Raw genomic sequence first — 9153 nt, forward strand, 5'->3', positions numbered from 1 at the left:
TGAGAGTACTAGGTATATTTGGGTTTCTGGGAAGTAAGATTCGTTACTCAAATATTGTACTCTATTAATTGTTAAATAAACAATTATTCTTTCTTGCCTCCGTGGATGTAGGTTTAATTACCGAACCACGTAAATTCTTGTGTCCTTTATTTTTCTGTAATTATTTGGTGCGCTTGATTCCGTATTCCGCGCACAACACAAAGATCATAATTTTTCAAAAAAAAGGGGTGTAATGAGAAAAAGGTGTAATCATTTTTTTAAAATAAAGGGAATTAATGTGTGTTATGTATATATAAACGGGACGTTGCAAGTTTTCTCTATACCCAAAAAAATATATATCATTTACTCTCTTACTATTTTTATAATAACCAATAATCTTATACAAGTATAATTTTATAATATTATCTTTATTTTTAAATATAGTCTTATTTATATTTATTATAAATTAAATGAATCATATAAATAAAAATTTGAAGTATTGAAAATTAAAATTAAGGTATTTTCTTGTACTTTTATTATTATTTTAATATTTTTATTACAACAAAAAAATATATATATATTATATTTTAAAGATAAATTATCAAGTAAATGACTTATTTAAGCTTCTTTTTCTTTAAATTTTTTGTGCTAGAGAGATTTTTGATATTGCGAAAATAATAAAAAAATAGTACATATTGATTTCAATAGGAAAAAATAGACAATGATATTATAAAAATAATAAAAAATAAGTAATATATATTAATTTCAGTAGTGAGAACTGACAATCTCCTTATTTAAACAAACTTTAGAGATTTTGATGATTTCTTTCCCTATTTCCTAAATTTATATTGAAACCGGAGCCAAGGGGCCGTGGAGTGAGCACATCAAAGATACAGAGACCCTATAGAAGTCCAGTTTCGTTTTTGGCAAAATGGCCATAAGCTGGGACCAATAAGAAAGAGGTTTTACTGGTTTTTTATTTTATTTTCTTAACATAAACATTAAAGAAGTAATTAAAGATATTTTTTAGTTATTTTATCATAACACAAATAATTGAAGTTATTCACTAAAGAAGTATGATTCAAATCAAATTATCATATATTTGCCAATAAACAATCAAATCAAGACTAGAGGTAAACCCATCAATGATAAATCTTAAATTTTGATCAATCAAGGCTAGTAATTAAGCAATAATAATAATAATAATAAAAGACTATGAATTATTTCTTTTATTTTTCTAAATTTTCTCCAATAGTTTCATTCTATTAACAGATGATTAAATTTTGAGATCTTTAGAAATTTTTAAATAACCCTTTGAAAAAATTCAATGCAAGAAACCCTTCAAGTGAAATCCTAATGAAGATTTCATATTCACGTAATTAAATTATGAGATCTTTAGAATTCAATTTGTTATTCAAGAACAGAACTCAGTTTTGGTATTGCCAAATCCAGGTTCAATTTTAAAGTGTTTGTTGCATTTAATAATTCAACAATTGAATGTTTTTCCAAGAAAGCAAAATCCTGTGAACATTGTTATATTGATTTCGTGTTGTCAGATGCCGATGGAGAGACATAATTTGTTTATTACTTGGCATAAGGGTGTTGATGCTTCAAGGAGATGGGGAGACATAATCCTCTGTGGAAATGACTGGAAAGATTCAGTAGAAAATTATTATATTGGGAGACGGGTGCACCTACTTGGATTGATTAACAGTTTGATTCTGAAAAAAATAAATAAATAAATAGAACACATAACATTGATAGAAGTCTATCGTATTTCTTTGTCCAATTTGTGCTGTCCTCTGCTCCGCCCTGCCCTGCCCAACAAGGGAGAGCACAGAGTTAACAAACACACAAAAAAGAGTTTGATGTGTGTAATTTTGGAAGAAAGAAATAGAGGCTAAAGAGTAAGAGAGATAGAGAGTTGGATATTAAATGGCTTGATGCGTTTATTATTGAATCCAGAGCTGGCCTTTTAAAGGCATAGAACACAAGTATCCAACTAGAAATAAGAACAAGAATGCCAAAATATGAGGAGATAATGATGAAGCACTAAGTGCCACGATTCCAGCGTCTACTTTATTCAGTTCTATACAAAAGCAAAACAAACCACTAACAGCTAATTTACTCCTCCTGAGTTGGTCTTACTTAATTCCAAAACAAGCAACAGCGCAGTAATAGCGGATAGCACGTATCAGAGTTACATTAATTACTTGGAGCAACATCATCCAGAAACGTTACTTTAATCTTCATGAGCTTTGCAGCGGCAACTTTCATACATAACCCCCCGTTATGGTCACTCCATGCAACAATTTAATGCCAAATGCGTGATGGTTAATAAACAATCCATTTTGGCAGAAAAAACTTGCTCATCTTGCACCAAATTTGCATCAATGACTTCAGTCAATCCATGAGGTAATGACTTTTTTACCCAATTCCCTAAACTTATTTTCCTGGTAAACATTTGCTTCTTTTTCGTGAAAGTTTTCATCAATAAAACACCATAACTACAGACATCGTGTTTTAAACAACCACTTTTGTTCCGTACCATGCAATTTTTTAATTTCAATTAATCAAACAGTTATAACATTATGAAACAAATAATCTAATAATGGACCCAAACTCTGGATGTACTTGATAAAAGAACATAATTTGAAATTGGATTTGAAACTTTACCCGGTGCCATATAACCAATTATAGCCATGGTCATGGTTTGTATCACTAAATGATCTCCTTCACTTAAGAGTTTGGAAATGCCAAGTTACTCAAGCACGCAACCATATTTTCAATTTAAAGCACGGATGTCGAATGACCATGATGGAGATATTCAAGATCTAATGCGGCATCTATCATTATATTCAATTTTTGTAGGATATCAAGAAAATAGTTGAGAGAACACAACCACTTCTCAAAACTACCATTGGGCATGAACTCAAATATCAAGGCCGTAAAATCCATATGAAAATAGTTGTTAATAATCTTTATGAGATGTCAATGATGAACATTTCATAATATTTACATTCAAAATCAAAAATCTCAAATGCTCTCTCTAGCTACAGATTGGAAATCTTTACTGCAACATTAGCTCCATCAGAAAGTATCTCTTTATATACCAATTTGAAACTACCTATACTAAGCAAGTTGCATTCTTTAAATTCATAAGAGTTTTCTCCATGTTGCCGGAGATTACAAATCTTCTTGACTTTTAATTGTTGTACCCTTGTTTTGACATCTTATAAAGAAGGTGATGACAATTGCTATTAGTACAATGGATATTAGTATTGGAGGCAAAACGTATATCAAGACAAGAAAATAGCTTTCTTGGATCCATTTCTGTTATTTTTCTTTAAGGTGGGACTTTTAGTCATGGTGAACCACAGATGTAGTGGTCTTGGCAAATCATATAGTGCGTAATTTTAGATAAACAACTGCGTTGAAAAGTTTATAAAAGGCCCCTTGATTGGAATTTCTCCTTCTAGTCCATTGTGAGACACATTAAAGTGCCTCCAATGACTTGGGAATTTGTCCAAAGATATTATTGCTAGAGAGATCAAAGGATTCCAAGCTTATTACACTACCAAATTATTCAGAGATAGGACCTTGAAATTGATTACCTGCTAATGATAAAGTCACTAAATCTTTGAGCCACCAATGTTTTTGGCATGTCACCTGATAATTGATTCCTTGATAAATCTAAATCTACCAAGACCTTCAAGTTTTGAATATTATGAGGGAAAGAGCCACTTAATAAATCTGAGGAAAAGTTTATCTTCAGGATATACAAAAGATCCAACAAGGGTGATAGTATACTAGCCCTGATCTTGTTGGAGCCTAAGTTGAGTTCGCTTAGAGATATCAAAATTGCCAAGCAGTGTGGTATATGTCCGGCGAGCTAAGCTTGTTTTCACTTAGCACCAATCCATTCAACCTCTCCAAGTGACAAAGATCGTCGGGAATGGAATCTTGCAAATCATTATTAGAGAGAGCAAAATCTTGTAGTATCTGAAATCTTCCTATCGTTGTTAGAATAGTTCCATTCTAGTCATTGTTGAAGAGGCTTAATGTTGGATGTTTAATCCAATATTGGGCTTTTATGTAAATAATTATGTGCTGTGGATTGTCATATAGAATTAAACCCAATTAAAAATTATCTATTTAGGTTTTCAATAGTTGAGCTTTAATGTATCCGATAGAGAGTGAGCCGTTAATATGTAGAGGGTTAAGAGTAATTTACATTTTTATGATATGCTAAAATTGAAATATCAAATGATAACAGGGAAATTGTCTATATATAACAGTTATAATCCCAAATTACACGTTATATTCTATTTTTTTCTAACATCCTATCATCGGAGAGAGTGCAAAGAGAAAGTTAAAGAATTTTTTAGGAAAAAGTGTTGATCTGGAAGGCAAACCGCACGGCTCTAGAAAACAATTGGTCACTATGAGTCTTGATGATACAACATGAATGTTCCCAAAATTAAGACAAATATTATTTTGTAACACTTCAAACTATCAACCCACGTAAATTACCAATTTCTTGAGGAATGCTGCCCTTGATTTTGCAATTATATGCGCAAAATTTTTGAAGAGGAGAAGAAAAATTCCCAATTAATGGTGGAAGCATTCCAGTAATGGAATATTTAACCTAAAGTTAAAAATGTTAGATCTCTACAATTAGTCAAAAAAGAGAGAAAACTCCACTCTATTGTAGATGAATCCGTCTTCAAGTAATTAATTAAATCCAAGGAAGAGCTCGCTGAGGAATCTCAAGCTGCCGTAAGTGTTTGGAATAAGGCCAGAGAATGAGTTTGAGCTCAAGTCTAAGCCAATGAGTTTAGAAGCATTGGTGATGGAATTGGGAATTGTTCCCATAAGTTTATTAATCCCCAATGCTAAAAACTCCAAGTTCAGAAGTGAGTAGCCAAGTGTTGATGGTAGATAGCCTGTGAGTTGATTGCCAACGAGGTTACTGAGTGTTATGGTTGAAATGTTGGACACAGAGGGCAGAAAGAGACCACTTATGGCGCGTTTACTTCATAGAATGGGAATGGGCTGGGAATGGAAATGAAGAATGAAAATGAGATTTTAATGTTTACTTGGCAAAAATAAATGGGAATAGAAATGTGCTGGAATGCCATTGATATGTTTACTTGGCAGAATAAATGGGAATTGGAAATGGGAATGAGAATCATTTTACCAAAATACCTATAGAATTAATAATTAATAAAAATAATTAATTTATCATTATTAACAATATTATTATTATTGTTGTTATTATTACTATTATTATTAAATTTTATTAACTTTATTATTTTAGTTATTATTAATTATTGTTATTATTATTTTTATTAATATTATCATTATTAACATTTATTAATATTATTATTAAATTTTATTCACTTTATTATTTTAGTTATTATTAATTATTGTTAATATTATTTTTATTAATCTTATCATTATTAACATTTATTATTATTATTATTAAATTTTATTAACTTTACTATTTTAGGTATTATTAATTATTGTTAATATTATTTTTATTAATATTATCATTATTAACATTTATTATTATTATTATTAAATTTTATTATCATTATTAACATTTATTATTATTATTATTAAATTTTATTAACTTTATTATTTTAGTTATTATTAATTATTGTTCTTATTATTTTTATTAATAATAATAATAACAACAACAATAATGTTAATATTGCTAATAATGATAAATTAATTATTTTTATTAATTATTATTTTTATCATTATTTTTATTGTTAATAAAGTTAATAAAATTATTAATATTATTAATGACAGTTAAAATAATAAAATTAATTGTGATTTGAATGAGGGTAATTGGGAAATATAAAAAAAATTAGAGGGATACAAAAGTAAACATATATTTCATTCTCATTCCCTCATTTTTATTCCCAACTCCCATATGGGAATGAGATTCTCATTCCCTATTCCCAAATTTTGTGGGACCCACACATTTTATTCTCATTCTCAAATTACATTTTGCCAAGTAAACATGGGTTTCATTCACATTCTTTCATTTCCATTCTCAATTCCAAGAAGTAAACACACCATGAAGTTATTGGGACCAAGAACTAGAGTGCTTTTGTAGATTTCCAATCCCGGTTGGAATTTCACCTGCCGTAATTTCAATTTTCTTGTTGAATTGAAAGTGTCAAAAATAAATGCAGTGGACTATGGTAAAATTCTTGCCATGCTCCATTTGGGAAAAACGTTTAGTCATAGCAAAAACGTGGTACTTTTAGGGAACAATCAATTTGTGAATTCACACAATTTGGCTGTGGCTAACAATTATTAAAAATATAAATTGAAATATATACAAAAATTCGTGGGTACGTACAAAATTTAGTATTTTCATATATATACAGAGAGAGAGAGGTTTAAGGGAAATAATTTTAAATGTAACTTTCACAATTTTACAACCATAAATTACAATTTATCCAAAGGTAAAATTTAAAGTTTTTATTAATTTCTTAAGTAATAAACCGATAAATAACTGTGGGTCCCTATGGAGCACCAAAAAGAAAAAAATGTAGGTTCCCCATAAGTAGGGATGACAATGGGGAGGGGAGGGGACCAATCTCCCCGTACCCATCCCTGATATTTTGCGTATGTCCCCGTCCCCGTCAGAATTGCTTGAGAGAATCTTCATCCCCTTCCCGAATAATAACAGGGGATCCCCAAGAGTCTCCGATCTTCGAATAACTAATATATTTTTTTTTTGATTTTGAGTTAATTATATTAAAATAAAAAATTCAAACAAAAGTAAAGTTCAAAATATATTTTGCATTAACATTGATCCATTACAAAAGTCACATGCAAAATACAAATTATCAAAATAATTATTTTTGTCAATCTTCATAATCCTACAATAAAAAGAAAAAGAATTTACTTTTATATCGACAATAAAATAAATGAAATAAATGTAGATACTTAATTAATATTTTTAATAAAACAAAATTTTTGGGCTAATAGAATTTACCCGACCTTTTTAATGTCCTAAATAAAAATTTAAGACTTTAATTAGTTAATTAGGACTAAAAGTTTAATAATATAAATATTTTGTTACTTTTACCAATATTTATAATATTATAATATAATTCAAATTTTATTATTTATTTACTAGTAATTTTAAAAAATATAAATATAAATATAAGAAACTTGGTAAAAGAATTTCCCCGTCCCTTCTCCGAATAAGAAATTGGATATAGAATTATTCCCGTACTCTCCCCGAATTGGGAAAATCCCCGAAAGTACCCGTCTCCGTGGGGATTTTTGCCATCCCTACCCATAAGAGCACCAAAAAACTTTCCTCCCCGTTATGATAATATATTATTTTTCCTGTTACTTTCTCTTACTTTTCCCCATTTTGCCCTCCCAATATTATGGGGCCGCCTATATTGCAACAATTGCAACATACCACTTCTTTTGTCATTTTCTAATTTAACCATTGGATCCAAGGTTAGAATGGTAAAAGCAAATCCAACGGCAGGGTGTATTTATTTAGGTTATTTTCATTGCAATCCCTCTTGTTTTCTGAAATGTCAAGAAAAAATATATTTGTTATTGTTTTATTTATTGGCTTAGTTGTTAAATGATATGAATAAGGAAGAAGTAAGAAATTTAAGAGGACTTTCATTATTGATATTAGACAATTACAATGCATGATTCAATAATAGTTTATAAGAGCCACGACTCGTTAAATATAAAATAAAGCTTATGTTTGTGTCCTAACTTCAAAAAGATAAATACGTTTATTTATTTCACAAATTCATAAATATTTCATAATTTTTTAATTATGACTATCATTTCTAGATCTACTCTTATTATTTAAATTTATTAATAATTATATTTAATTATTATTTTTATATTAATTATTAATAAAAATATAATATGATATAATAAAATAATATTGTAATATAATTTATTTTTAATATTATAATTATTATAGTATAAATAAAAATATAATTTAAATATATTTAATGTTTCAATTAAGACAAAAGTTAGAACATTGTAGTGAATTATATAACTGACTGCAATCTAACTTTTAAAACTTCCAAACATAGGTAAGTAATAATTTAATGTGAACAATATTATAACAATATACAATACTATGTTCTAAGCACATTCTAATGGTGCGTTTATTAAATAAGAATCGAAATGAGCTAGAATCATAATAAGAAATTTGAATCAGAATAAGTTATTTACTTGAGCTGTAGGAATCGAAATCGGAATGAACAACATTCTCATTGATGTGTTTACTTTATTTTATAATTGGAATAGACTTTTATAAGCTATTAAAATGCCCTTTGTTAATTGTGTCCCTAATATTATTTTTATATATTATAATTAAAACAATAATGATATTAAAACTAAAAATAATAACTATGACAATAATGTTAATTAAAACAAAAAAATTAATAAAATTTAACAATAATAATAACAACAACAACAACAACAACAAAATTAACTGAAATAATAATATTAATAATGATAATAATTAAAATTATTAAAATTATTAATAAGTTTTAATAATATTATTATTAATAAAAATAATAACAACAATAATTAATAATAATTAAAATAATAAAGTTAATATATTTTAATAATAACATTAATTTTAATCATAACAAGATAAATATTAATAATAATGAATTAATTACGGTATAATAACAATTAAAATAATAAAAGTAATAAATTTTAATAATAATAATAATGACAGTAATAATCATAAATAATAATAATTAAAATAAATAATAATAATAATAATAATAAAATTTAATAGCAACAATCTTATATAATAATAATGATGATGATGATGATGATGATGATAATAATAATAATAATAATAATAATAAATTTAAAGTTCTTTTCAAATGTCATTTTATTCCAAAAATGGACTTATATGTAAAATTTTGTAACGTTTAGTTCCTATTAAATTTTGCAAAATATATAAGATAGTGTAGTGTAATCAAACACAAAAGGACAAAAGTTATTGTATGTTGCAACTATTGCAACATAGGCGGACCCCCAATATTACCGTGCGTTATAATTTAGATTGAGTTTCTCTGCTTTCATTCAAAAATTACATAAATTGAGCCAACACCATGGTTTCTCACTTTGGATCGAGTGAAAAGG

Source organism: Citrus clementina, unplaced genomic scaffold (assembly GCF_000493195.1).
Source record: "Citrus clementina cultivar Clemenules unplaced genomic scaffold, Citrus_clementina_v1.0 scaffold_3, whole genome shotgun sequence".
In the NCBI taxonomy this organism is placed as follows: domain Eukaryota; kingdom Viridiplantae; phylum Streptophyta; class Magnoliopsida; order Sapindales; family Rutaceae; genus Citrus; species Citrus x clementina.